Consider the following 13,425-nt stretch of genomic DNA (forward strand, 5'->3'; position numbering starts at 1 on the left):
GATGCCTTTTTCCCTCACATTCCACATCCAATCTGTCAGAAAGTCTCATCATCTCTAATTCAAAACTGTTCTATGAATCATTGCTACAGCCCTAATCCAAGCATCTTCATCTCTTCCATGGTTTATTGTAATCACTTCCTAAAATGATCTGCCAGCTGGTGATTATTTTTGCCCTCTTTCTAGTTCATCCTCTGAACACCAGCCCAGGAGATCTTTCTAACACAGAAATCAGATCATGTAACTTCCTACCTAAACCCTCCAGTGGCTTCCCACTGCAACCAAGCTCCTTACAATGACATATCAGTTCCTATATGTTCTGACCCTGATCTATTGTTCGGACACCATCTCGTTTCCTTTCCACCTTCTGGCTATGCTTCAGCTATACTGGCCTTCTTTTTACCTCTCTAATTGACCAAACTTCTTTGACTCAAGGCCTTTATATGGGCCATTTCTTCTCTCTGGAACATTCCTCTGTCCCCATGAGTGCCTTCTCCTGCCATTTAGATCTCAACTCCAAAGTCACTTTCTTCAAAGCACGTATCAGCATTTGAAATTATCTCCTTGTGGGTATATTTCCAAATTTATTCATTGTCTTCTGCTCCTTGATGGTAGGGGCCTAGTCTTTCTTGTTCACTGTTGCATCCTGAGTACCTGACACAAATACGTTGTTGTTGTTGACTCCTGACTCATAGCTATACCATGCACAACAGGATTGATCCGTTGTGATCCATAGGGTTTTCATTGGCTGATTATGATTATTCAAAAGTAGAATGCCAGGACATTCTTCTTAGTCTGTCTTAGTCTGGAAACTCTGCTGAAGTTTCTTTGAGTGAGTGACAAATGAATGGTGGCTGCATTAGAGCTGCATTGGCTGAGAATGGAACCTGGGTCTCCTGCAAGGAAGGCTAGAATTCTATCACTGAACAACCACTGCTCCCCTGACACAAATATGTGCCCAGTTTTTTTTTTTTAAGTATTTATTGACCAGCTGAGTGACTTGGAATAGTGGAAAGTAATAATTGAAATCAGAATTATCCAGGGAAAATACATGTGTTGTTGTGTGCTATTGAGTTGATTCCGACTCATAGTGACCCTATACGACAGAGTAGAACTGCTCCATAGGGTTTCCAAGGAACATTTGGTAGATTTGAACTCCCAGCCTTTTGGATAACAGCTGTAGCTCTTAACCACTATGTAGGACCACTCAAATTCTTCTCACTTCTAAGATTTGCTCATTCAAGTTTTTCTCAGAATACGTCCATATTTAATTAAATACTGTTCCCTTTTAGAGTAGAGGGGAAAAAAAAAAAAAAAAGAGGGAAGACACTTCCTAATACCAAAAGACAAAAAAGGTAGTTAAAACCAACATACCAGAAACACCCATTGTTACCAAGAAAAGGGTGAAAAGAACTAAAACAAATTTTTCTTTTACATCATCCAAAATTCTCCCAAAAAACAAACTTCAAAGTTCTAAGTTTTTCTGTTGTGGGGGTTAAAAGGAGGGCAGAAGGAAGGGCAAGCATTTTTCATTTGTATGCTAAGTCTTCCTGCTGTACCAAAGGTCAGTGATTTAACACCCTGGTGTTAAATCAGATGCTGAGGATATTTCTCAAATGATCCAGTTTTTATGGCTGTTGCAGAGCTGTGGATGCATGGTGAGTGCTTATGCAAGATCTATATCTGGATTGGTATTTATCATGGGTAACTACATTAACTTATTTTATGACTGGTGCTCAGACAACCTGAAAAACTGTATGCTAGCACTGCACGTACCTGGAAGACCTACCAGCGTTTCTCACAAGCTCTGCACAAGGAATTAGCAAAGAATCTTGGGATGGGAGGGCCACTTTTTTTTCATCTGTAAAAACGAGAGTACTTATGGAACGATATGATAATTTTCCTCAGTGAAATACTTTCATGACTTGATATGAGAGATTGGGGTATCACGGAAGGAGATCCAAACTGGAGACCACACCTTTAGCATCTTAATTCTGCAGGCATTTTTCTACATCTATTTTTTTATACCAGGGAGCCCTGGTGGCACAGTGGCTAGGAGTTACGGCTACTAACCAAAAGATCGGCAGTTCAAATCCACCAGCCACTTCATGGAAACCCTATGGGGCAGTTCTACTCTGTCTCAACAGCAATGGGTTTGGTATTGTATACCAGACCGTTAAAGCATTAAATGCTATGACTTTGTCAATCAAAGTGATTTTGACTATTCAGAAGTGGATGCAGTTAATCAGACCAAGAGAGAGTGTGTAGTAAAAAGAGCACTGAATTGGGATGAGGATGCTGGTCCTTGTCCTGTCTCTTCTTGTCTGTGTATAACTTTGAACAAATCACCTAATCCTTCCTGAACTTGGCCTCATTAGGTTCTTTCTGGGGTAGAAAAGAGTCATGAGGATGGGGGCAGGCAGTTGTTGTCCTGGAACAAAGAAAACGTAGAACAGCAGGCCTCTGGAAGGGCAGGAACCAGATGGTGGTTTTGACACCAAGGCAGCCCAGGGAGGGTCTTTAATCCTCCCTGCCTAGCTGCCCACTTGCCTTCTTATTCTACTCAGTAGGTTTCTTTACCTTACCAAAAAACCCAGTGCCGTCGAGTCTATTCCGACTCATGGGTTCAAGTCCCTGTTCAGGCAGTTTCTTTACCTTAGCAGTTGTCAAATTATGTGATTCCAAGCAAGATTTTGTTTGAAAAATGGGTTCTCTTTCTGGGGAGAAAAATGGTTTGAACCAATGCCATCTTACTGAATAATTTCTGTGTACTCGTAGTTCTGACCCCTTCTAACACCACGTATGCCAGCATCCCTTTTCTAGCTGCATCAGGGATGACAGGGAAGCAGGCCTGAAATAAGAGAAGCGGGGAGTGGCTGGGCCTGTGGCAGACTGGAAACTGCATGCGCTGTCTAAGGGGAGAAGAAGTCTACAGCTCTAGCTAGTTGTGACCACTGCAGCATAAACGATACCAGACCTTCCAGATTTTTAAAGGCGGGCTGGAAATTTGTATCGTTGCATGAACTTTTCTGATTTTTAAACGTTGACACCAGGGGGCTCAAATGATACTCGTACATTTAAGTGATTCACGGGCTGCCAGTCTACAGCTTCTAGAATCTAGAGTTCAGATAAAGTCATGATTTTCAGCTTCAGTTCTGGACACTAGCTGTCTGTGTGCATCTGTGTTCACATTCCTAAGATGGAATCAGATCAGCTCAGTGCACCTTTTGCTCCCAGAGTGTCACTGGACAAATCTGTGGACTGGCTGCACCTGAGTCAGGTGCCCACACTTGGTCCTCTTGAGGGGTCCTAAAGGGGTTGCCTAAGGTCTGCCCTTTCAGCAGGGTCCGTGGATGGTGCAACTTCCCTTCCAGAGGTTGTGACGGTGGCCAGCTCTGCACCTGATGTATTTAATAAAGGCCTAGAATTTCCTCTTCCATAAATGACTGTTTAATAGAGTGATCTGTATTGGTTTCTCTTAAGAAAATTCTGCTTCTTAAGAGAAGGCCGTGTTCCATTGACATTTTGTTAGAATTTTGGTTAAATCTCGGGTGGTGACAAGTATATTAGTATTAATGGCCCTTAGAGAGAAGCTCTGATTTATACCAAATGTTCGCTACTTCTCATTTTAAGAAAATCCTGTTTTTTAAAATTAACAACTCTTAGGGTTAAGGGAGACTTTAACCTCTATAAACCTCCGTTCTAGTCCTTGAGTCTCTTTTATGGCATACCCATGAAGCTGGCATCCTGCCTACATTATGAATACTTCCCTTTACTGGGGAATCCACCTCTTCCAGAGGCTTCTTTCGTCCTTGGACAGGCCTGATAATTAGATTTCTTATTGCAGAATGCCCAACCCACCATAGCCAATCAGTTCAGCATATATATATATGCTAAATAAATTTATTCATATGATATTTACTGAGTGCATACTACATGCCAGACACTGTTCTTGGAGCTTAGGCTATGTTATGGATTGAATTGCCTCCCCCCAAAATGTGTGTCAACTTGACTAGTCCCTGATTCCCAGTATTGTGTGATTGTCCACCATTTTGTCATCTGATGTGGTTTTCCTATGTGTTGTAAATCTTATCTCTATGATGTTAATGAAGTGGGATTAGCAGCAGTTATGTTAATGAGGCCTGACTCAATCTACAAGATTAGGTTGTGTCTTAAGTCGATTCCCTTTTTCTATATAAAAGAGAGAAGCGAGCAGAGAGATATGGAGACCTCATACCACCAAGAAAGCAGCGCTGGTAGCAGAGCTCGTCCTTCAGACCTGGGGTTCCTGCGCGGAGAAGCTCCCAGACCAGGGGAAGATTGATGATAAGGACCTTCCTCCAGAGCAGACAGAGAGAGAAAATTTTCCCCTGGTGCTGGTGCCCTGAATTCAGATTTCTAGCCTCCTGACCTGTGAGAGGATAAATTTCTCTTTGTTAAAGCCATCCACCTGTATTTCTGCAGCACTAGATAACCAAGATAGGCTGTATCACTGAAAAATATCAATCTGTGCCCTTAGAGAGCTGATGTTCTAGCCAGGAGGGAGGGGATTATGAGAGTGAGACAATAAGGTAATATATAAACCAACAAACCAAACCCAGTGCCGTCAAGTCAATTCCGACTCAGAGAGACCCTGTAGGACAGAGTAGAACTGCCCTGTAGAGTTTCCAAGGAGCGCCTGGCAGATTTGAACTGCCGACCCTTTGGTTAGCAGCTGTAGCACTTAACCACTACACCACCAGGGTTTCCAAGGTAATACATATATATATTAAAATCATATACTATGTTAAAAATGCTATGCGAAAAAAACAAAAAAATAAAGTTGAATGAGGCATTGTGTGGCACGTACTATTTGCGCTTGGCTGCTAAAAGGTTGACAGTTTGAAGCCACCCAGTGGCACCGTGGAAGAAAAGCCTGACAATCTCTTTCCGTAAAGATTACCAAAATCAAAAACCAAACCCATTGCCGTGGAGTGGATTCCAACTCATAGCAACCCTATAGGGCAGAGCAGAACTGTCCCAAAGAGTTTCCACAGAAAGGCAGGTGGAGTCAAGCTACTGACCTTTTGGTTAGCAGCCAAGCTCTTAGCCACTGTGCTACCAGGGCTCCTCTGTAAAGATTACAGGCAAGAAAACCCTATGGAGCTCATTCTGCTCCGTAACATATGGAGTCGACATGGATTGGAATCGACTGGACAGTGACAACAAGGTTGAGTGAGGGGGGAGAGGAGAGTTACAATTTTTAGGTAGACTAGCGAGGGCCTCATTGATGTCCTTCTCCAGGGACTGGTTCCTCCCGATAACATGTCCAAAGCACATTGAACAAAGACTTGAAGGAGGTGAGAGAATTAGCAATTTGGATTGAATGTTCTCAAATCTTTATTTTTGCACCACACACACATACATATATACACACACAGAGATAGATGTTATCTAGAACGGAAGCTAGAAGTCCTGCATTTATCTGAACTCTAAATTTTAGATGCTGCAGACTGGCTGCCTATGAACCATTTAAATGTATGAATATGGTTTGAGCCCCATAGTGTTAACATTTTTTAAATTAATTGTCAGCATGAAGAAACTAGTTCCCTTTTCATTTACCAACCCTTTGGGATAATAATAGTAATAATCATAGCTTAACATCTATTGAATCCCAGTGGAGATTCTGAGCACTTTCTCTGCATTAATTTATTAAATCCTCATAGCAACCCTAAGAGATAGCTACTACTTTTTATCTCCATTTTCACATGAGGAAACTGAGTAACTTAGCCTAGTAACTTGCCTAAAATAATCCCATGACTAGTAAGGGGAGGAGGTGGGATACAGACAACCTTCTGGCTTTTAATGCAACATCACAGCTGCCTTGAAGATAGCACTCAAGTCCCCTCCGCCTTCACTGCCCCTTAAAGCTTTTCTTTCCCAGGCATATGTCATATGCCCGATGCCCAGTCCCTTTCACTGTACTTCCTGGAATAAGCTTTAAAATCCCTTCATCATCCTGGCCACAATCTGTCTGTCAGTTTGTCGTACTTTGATGGCTTAGGTGTTGCTCCGATGCTGGAAACCCATGACATGAGTACTAATTCAAATATCAGCAGAGTTACCCATGTTGTTGTTGTTGCTAAGGGCTGTCAAGTTGGTTCCTACTCATAGCAACCCTGTGTACAAAAGAATGAAACTGCCTGGTCCTGTGCCATCCTTACAATCATTGGTATGTTTGAGTCCATTGTTACAGCCACTGTGTCAATCCATCTCGTTGAGGGTCTTCTTCTTTTTCACTGACCCTCCACTTTACCAAGCATGATGTCCTTCTCCAGGGTCTGGTCACTCCTGATAACATGTCCAAAGTACCTGAGATGAAGTCTCACCATCCTTGCTTCTAAGGAGAATTCTGGCGGTACTTCTTCCAAGACAGATTTGTTCATTCTTTCCCAGACCATGGTATATTCAATATTCTTCACCAACACCAAAGTTCAAAAGCATTAATTCTTCTTTGGTCTTCCTTATTTGTTATCCTGCTTTCACATGCATATGAGGCAACTGAAGACACCATGGCTTGGCTCAGGTGCACCATAGTCCTTACAGTGACATCTTTGCTTTTTAACACTTTAAAGAGGACTTTTGCAGCAGATTTGCCCAATGCAGTGCATCTTTTGATTTCTCGACTGCTGCTTCCATGGGTGTCGATTGTGGATCCAAGTAAAATGAAATCCTCGACAACTTCAGTCTTTTCTCCATTTATCATGATGTTGCTTATTGGTACAGTTGTGAGAATTTTTGTTTACTTTATGTAGAGGTGTAATCCATACTGAACGTTACAGTCTTTGATCTTCATCAGTAAATGCTTCAAGTCCTCTTCACTTTCAGCAAGCAAGGTTGTGTCATCTGCATATCGCGGGTTGTCAATGGGTTTTCCTCCAATCCTAATGCCCCGTTCTTCTTCACTTAGTCCAGCTTCTCTGATTATTTGCTCAGCATACATATTGAATAGGTATGGTGAAAGGACACAACCTTGACGCATACCTTTCTTAACTTCAAACCACGCAGTTTCCCTTGTTCTGTCTGAATGACTGCCTCTTGATCTAAGTACAGGTTCCTCATGAGCGCAATTAAGTGTTCTGGAATTCCCATTCTTCGTGATATTATTCATGATTTGTTGTCCACACAGTCGAATGCTTTTGGATTGTCAATAGAACACAGGTAAACATTTTTCTGGTATTCTTTGCTTTCACCCAGGATCCATCTGACATCAGCAATGATATCCCTGACTTTATATCCTCTTCTGAATCCAGCTTGAATTTCTGGCAGTTGCCTGTTGATGTACTGCTGCAACCACTTTTTGAATGATCTTCAGAGAAATTTTACTTGCATGTAATATTAATGATACTGTTCATAATTTCCCCATTTTGGTGCATTATCTTTCTTTGGAATGGATACAAATATTGATCTCTTCCAGTCAATTGGCCAGGTAGCTGTATTCCAAATTTCTTGGCATAGATGAGTGAGCACCTCCAGCGCTGCATCTGTTTGTTGAAACATCGCTGTTGGTATTCCATCAATTCCTGGAGCCTTTTTTCTCGCTAATGCTTTCAGTGCAGCTTGGACTTCTTCCTTCAGTACCATCAGTTCTTGATCACGTGTTACCTCCTGAAATGGTTGAACATCCACCAGTTATTTTTGGTACAGTGACTCTGTATTCCTTCCGTCTTCTTTTGATGCTTAATGTGTTGTTCAGTTTTTGCCCATAGAATCCTTCAGTATTGCAATGTGAGGCTTGAATTTTTTCTTCAGTTCTTTCAGCCTGAGAAATGCCAAGTGTGTTCTTCCCTTTTGGCTTTCTATCTCCAGGTCTTTGTACATTTCATTATTATTTTTTTAAATCGTACCCTAGATGAATGTTTACAGAAAAATTAGTTTCTCGTTAAACATTTGATACACATATTGTTTGGTGACATTGGTTCCCAGCCCCACAACATGTCAACACTCTCCCCCTCTGGAGCTTGGGTTTCCTGTTACCAGCTTTCCGGACCCGTCCTGCCTTCTAGTCCTTGCCCCTGAGCTGCTGTGCCCATTTAGTCTCGTTTTGTTTTGTGGACCTGTCTAATTTTTGGCTGAAGGGTGAACCTCAGGAGTGACTTTGGTACTGAGTTAAAAGGGTGTCCAGGGGCCATGCTCTTGGGATTTTTCCAGTCTCTGTCAGACCAGTGAGTCTGGTCTTTTTTTGTGAGTAAGAATTTTGTTATACATTTTCCTCCAGCTCTGTCCAGGACCCTCTATTGTGACCCCTGTCAGAGGATTCAGTGGTGGTAGCTGGGCACCATTTAGTTGTACTGGACTCAGTCTTGTGGAGGCTGTGGTACTTGTGGTCCATTAGTCCTTTGAACTAATCTTTCACTTGTGTCTTTGGTTTCCTTCATTCTCCCTTGCTCCAGATGGACTGGGACCAATGGACTATCTTAGATGGCTGCTCACAAGCTTTTAAGAGCCCAGACGCTACTCACCAAAGTAGCATGTAGAACGTTTTCTTTATAAACTCTACTATGCCAACTGAGCCATATGTTCCCCCAAGACCATGGTACCCAGCCCTCAGCCCAGTAATTCAGTCCGTCGTAGAGTTTGGATGTGTCTATGAAGCTTCCATGACCTTGCCTTGTTTGGGTTGTGCTGACTTCCCCAGAACTGCGTACTGTCTTACCCTTCACCAGTTACTACTTATCTATTGTATAAAAAAAAAAAAATTTTTTTTAGTTAGTGTTTTTCCCTCCCCACCTCTCCCCTCCCTGTAACCATCAAAGATTGTTTCTTTCTGTGTGTAAACCTTTTCATGAGTGTTTATAATAGTGGTCTTATACAGTATTTTTACTTTTGTGATTGACTTGTGCTCAGCATAACGCCCTACAGATTCATCCATGTTGTGAGATGTTTTGAAGATTCCTCATTGTTCTATATCATTGTGTAGTATTCCATTGTGTGTATGTAACATAGTTTGTTGATCCATTCATACGTTGATGGGCACCTAGGTCGTTTCCATCTTTTTGCTATTATGAATAATGCTGCAATGTGCATGGGTGTGCATACGTCTATTCGAATGATGGCTCTTATTTCTCTAGGATATAGTCCTAGGAGTGGAATTGCTGGATCATATAGTATTTCTATTTCTAGCTTTTTCAGAAAGCGCCATATCGTTTTCCAAAATGGTTGTGCCATTTTGCATTCCGACCAGCAGTACATAAGAGTTCCAAGCTCACTGAAGCCTCTCCAACATTTATTATTTTCTGTTCTTTTGATTCATGCCAGTAATGTTGGGAGAGATGGTTTCTCATTGTAGTTTTGATTTGAATTTCTCTATTTTTTTTTTTTTTTTTAACGGCTAGTGATCTCGAGCCTTTCCTCATGTGTCTGTTAGCTGCCTGAATGTCTTCTTTGGTGAAGTGTCTGTTCATTTCCTTTGCCCATTTTTTAATTGGATTATTTGTCTTTTTGTCATAGAAGTGTTGGATTGTCCTATAGATTTTAGAGATTAGGCTTTTGTTGGATTTGTCATAGCCAACAATGTGTTCCTAGTCTGTCAGTTCTCTTTTTTATTCTTTTGGTGAAGTCTTTTGATGAAATCGATGTTCAATTTTTAGAAGATTCCAGTTATCTAGCTTATCTTCTGGCGTTTGTGTATTGTTAGTTATGGTTTGTATGCTATTTATGCCATGTAGTGCCTCTAGGACCCTGGTGGTGCAGTGGTTAAGCGTTTGGCTGCTACCTAAAAGGTCAGCAGTTGAATCTACCAGTTGCTCCTTGGAAACCATATTGGGCAGTTCTACTCTGTCCTGTAGGGTTGCTATGAGTTGGAATCGACTCAACAGCAACAGGTTTGGGTTTTTATCTGGTTCTTATGGCCTCTAGTGTTGACCCTATTTTTTCTTCTGTGATCTTTGTAGTTTTTGGTTTTATATTTAGGTCTTTGATCCATTTTGAATTAGTTTCTGTGTATACTGTGAGGTATGGGTCCTGTTTCATTCTTTTACAGATGGACATCCAGTTTTGCCAACACTATTTGTAAAAAAGACTGTCTTTTCCCCATTTAATAAACTTTGGGTCTTTGTGGAAGATCAGGCTTTAAATCTGGGTTCTCGATTCTGTTCCATTGGTCGATATGTCTGTCATACCAGTACCACTGTAGCTGTATAGTAGGCTCTGAGGTCAGGTAGTGCAAGTCCTTCTACTTTATTCTTTTTCTTCAATAGTGCTTCACTTATCCAGGGGCCTCTTTCCTTTCCATACAAAGTTAATGATTAGTTTTTCCATCTGTTAAAGCTGTTGGTATTTGGATCGGGATTGCATTGTATTTGTAGATTGCTTTGGGTAGAATTGACATCTTAAGAATGTTGAGACTGCCTATCCATGAGCATGATATGTTTTTCCGTTTATGTAGGTCTCTTTTGGTTTCTTGAAGTAGTGTTTTGTAGTTTTCTTTGTATAAGTCTTTTACATCCCTGGTTAGATTTATTCCTAAGTATTTTATTTTTTTAGGGGCTATTATAAATGGTGTTGCTTTCCTGATTTCCTTTTTATGATTCTCTTTATTGGTGTATAGGAACCTAACTGATATTTTATATGTTTATCTTGTATCCTGTTTTGCTGAATCTTTCTGTTAGTTCTAGTAGTTTACTTGTGGAGTCCTTTGGGTTCTCTATGTATAGTATCATATCATCCACAAATAGGGATAGTTTTACTTCTTCCTTACCAATTATGATGCACTTTATTTCTTTTTCTTACCTTGTTGCTCTAGCTAGGACTTCTAGCACAATGTTAAATAGGAGTGGTAATAAAGGGCATCCTTGTCTTGTTCTTTCAGCCTTTCTCCATTAAGAATGATGCTGGCTGTTGGTTTTGTATAAATGCCCTTTAGTATGTTGAGGAATTTCCCTTCTATACCTATTTTAATGACCTTTTATCAGGAATGGGTGTCAGACTTTATCAAATGCCTTTTCTGCATCCATTGAAATGATTGTTTTGTTTTATTTATGTAGTGGATTACCTTGATTGATTTTCTAATGTTGGACCATCCTTCCATACCTAGTATGAATCCCACTTGGTCGGGGTGTATTATTTTTTGATATGATGCTAATTCTATTGGCTAGAATTTTGTTGAGAATTTTTGCATCTATATTCATGAGAGATATTGGTCTGTAATTTTCTTTTTTTGTAGTGTCTTTCCCTGGTTTTGGTATCAGGGTTATGCTGGCTTCATAGAATGAATTCAGAAGTATCCCTTTCCATGTTCTGAAATCATTTGAGTAGTACTGGTGCAAGCTCTTCTCTGAATGTTTGGTAGAATTCTCCAGTGAAGCCACCTGGGCCAGGGCTTTTTGTTGTTGTTGTTGGGAGTTTTTTTTTTTTTTTAATTACTTTTTCAATCTCTTCTCTTGTTATGGGTCTGTTCAGATTTTCGACCTCAGTTTGTGTTAGTTTAGGTAGGTAATGTGTTTCTAGAAATTTGTCCATTTTCTCTAGGTTTTCAAATGCATTGGAGTATAGTTTTTCATAGTACTCTCTTATGATCCTTTTTATTTCAGATGGGTTCATTGTAATGTTTCTTATTTGGATTATTTGCATCCTTTCTCGCTTTTCTTTTGTCAGTTTGGCCAGTTGTTTGTTGATTTTGTTGATCATTTCAAAGAAACAACTTTTGGTTGTGTTGATTCTTTCTATTGTTTTTCCATTCTCTATTTCATTTATTTCTGCTCTGATCTTTATTATTTCCTTTCTTCTGTTGGCCGTGGGCTTCTTTTGCTGGCTTTCTGCTTGTTCAAGTTGTGTAGCTAATGTTTTGATTTTGTCCATTTCTTCTTTTTTGATGTGTACTTTTATTGCTATTAATTGACCTCTGAGCACTGCCTTTGCTATATCCCAGAGGTTTCGGTATGATGTGTTTTCATTCTCATTTGATTCTAGAAAAATTTTTATTCCATCTTTGATTTCTTCTAGTACCCAGAGGTTTTTTAGCAAGGTGTTATTCAGTTTCCATGTATTTGATTTTTTTTCCCTTGCTTTTCATGTTATTAATTTCTACTTTTATGCTGTTATGATCAGAGAAGATGTTTTATATTATCTCAGTGTTTTCAATTTTATTGAGGGTTGCTTTCTGGCCGAAGATGTGGTCTCTGATGGTTAAGGTTGTGTGTCAACTTGTCTGGGCCATGATTCTTAGTGTTTTGGCAGTCGTATAATGTTGCAATCACTTCCCTGTTAAGATTTGATATGTGATCACCCTCATGATGGGATCTGCTGTGAGTAGCCAGTAAGTTGAAATGGAGTTTCCTTGGGTGTGTGGCCTGTATTGAATATAAGCACATGTCCTGGCAAGGCTCATAGGCTTTTGGTTATTCTGAATCCTGTACCTGTCTCCTGTTCGTCTGACCTCTGGTTCTTGGGACTTGAGCAAACAGCTTACCTGCAGTCTTGCTTGCCGATCTTGGGATTTGTTGATCTTCACAGCCTGTGAGCAAGAGCCCTACTTTCTGACCTGTCAGTCATGGGTTTGCCAGCTCCTGCAGCTGTGTGAAGCAGGAGAAACGTCTATCCTGATCCATGGACTTGGGACATTCCATCCTCTATAACCAAGTGAGTCATTTCCTTGATATAAATCTCTCTAATACACTTTACTGGTTTTGCTTCTCTACAGAACCCAACCTAAGACATAGTCTATTCTGGAGAATGTTCCACGTGCATTGGAAAAGAATGTGTACCGCTGTTGGGTAGAGTGTTCTATATATGTCTGTGAGGTCAAGTTTGTTGATTGTGGCCTTTATATTTTCTATATCTTTGTTGAGTTTCTTTCTAGATGTTCTGTCCTTTATTAAGAGTGGTGTGTTGCAGTCTCCTACTATTATTGTGGAACCGTCAATTTCTCTTTTCAGTGCCGTTAGAGCTTGTTTTATGTATTTTGGAGCTCTGTCACTGGGTGCGTAGATATTTATTATGGTTATGTCCTCATGGTGGATTGTCCCTTTAATCATTATATAATGTCCTTCCTTGTCTTTTGTGATGGATTTTGTTTTGAAATCTATTTTATTTGAGATTAGTATTGCCACTCCTGCTCTTTTTTGGTTGCTGTTTGTGTAATACATTTTTTTTCATCCTTTGATTTTTAATGTATTTATGTCTTTGTTTCTAAGGTGTGTCTCTTGTAGGCAGCATATTGATAGGTCTTTCTTTTTCATCCATTTTCTCACCGTCTGTCTCTTTTATGAGTGCATTTAAGCCATTTACATTCAGCGTGATTATTGACAGGTGTGAGTTTATTGCTGTCATTTTGTAGTGCTTTTTTTTTGTGGTGCTGACATTTTCTTTGTTCCCCTTACTCTTCAGTGCTGAATTCCTTTTATTTGTGGATTTTTTTTTTCATTTCTTTCATTTTTGTGGATTATATGT

Source organism: Elephas maximus, chromosome 7 (assembly GCF_024166365.1).
Source record: "Elephas maximus indicus isolate mEleMax1 chromosome 7, mEleMax1 primary haplotype, whole genome shotgun sequence".
Classification (NCBI taxonomy): Eukaryota; Metazoa; Chordata; class Mammalia; order Proboscidea; family Elephantidae; genus Elephas; species Elephas maximus.